The sequence below is a fragment of the Schistocerca serialis genome, unplaced genomic scaffold, assembly GCF_023864345.2.
Source record: "Schistocerca serialis cubense isolate TAMUIC-IGC-003099 unplaced genomic scaffold, iqSchSeri2.2 HiC_scaffold_980, whole genome shotgun sequence".
Classification (NCBI taxonomy): Eukaryota; Metazoa; Arthropoda; class Insecta; order Orthoptera; family Acrididae; genus Schistocerca; species Schistocerca serialis.
In genome coordinates, this window is record NW_026048607.1 from 56,545 (window position 1) to 57,500 (window position 956).

General features: G+C 63.2%; 1 non-coding gene across 1 annotated transcript in view; it reads left to right on the plus strand.

The window, feature by feature from the left end:
• The first annotated feature begins 711 nt into the window (after positions 1-711).
• Positions 712-956, plus strand: part of LOC126454267 (small subunit ribosomal RNA) — a 1,910-nt gene continuing 1,665 nt past the window's right edge. Inside the window, exon 1 of the ribosomal RNA XR_007585199.1 lies at positions 712-956. This exon is cut by the window's right edge and continues 1,665 nt beyond it. This is a non-coding gene — a ribosomal RNA (small subunit ribosomal RNA).

Here is a 956-nt window from a genome sequence, read left to right on the forward strand (position 1 = left end):
GCTACAGCCGGCTGGTGGGGGCGGCCAGTGGCAGGCGCGCCGGCCGACGGAGGCGGCAGGCGGCGCAGCTGCGCGCCGGCGCACCCTGCACGCGGCGCCGTGCGGCCAAAGTAGGTCCTCGCGGGCCCGGTGCGAAGCGCGGTGGACATCTGCAGTGTGCTGGTCCGATTGAGGACTGTGTGCGCTGAGGATGCGCCGCCGCCCGGCGCTCGGCGCCGCGACGCCGTCTGCTGCTCGGTCGCCTCTGCGGTTCTCGCAGGTGGTTTGTATCGCAGCTGTGCGGACGTGTTGGCGCGTGCGCTGTGCTGGGAGAGTTCGCTTCGGCACCCAAGTGGGGCTTTTGTCCTTCTGTGGCGCTGGCGTTGGAGCTGCCGGTCACCGTAGGTGGCGCGTGTTGTCTCCCGCCGGCAATGCCACGACAGCACGCTCCCGGGCCTCTGTCGGCAGCGGCAAGCTCAGTTGGGAGCACGGGTGGTCGCACCTAAAGCGTCTACTCGCCAAACCCCGGGCGATTGCGCCTCTCTCGAACCCGACCAAGTACTTAGGACGGCGCTGCGCGCCGCCGGGACCTGAGAGGGTTTCGAGGTGTATGGTGCAGGGGAGCTCAGCCTCCTCCTGTTTGCAGAATAATTGAGCGGACGCTTGCGTGTTCGCGCGGGCCCCCGGGACACACTCCCGGGCGGCCGGCTGCTCAGCTCTAGTTGACGCAGCTCCCTGGTTGATCCTGCCAGTAGTCATATGCTTGTCTCAAAGATTAAGCCATGCATGTCTCAGTACAAGCCGCATTAAGGTGAAACCGCGAATGGCTCATTAAATCAGTTATGGTTCCTTAGATCGTACCCACGTTACTTGGATAACTGTGGTAATTCTAGAGCTAATACATGCAAACAGAGTCCCGACCAGAGATGGAAGGGACGCTTTTATTAGATCAAAACCAATCGGTCGGCTCGTCCGGT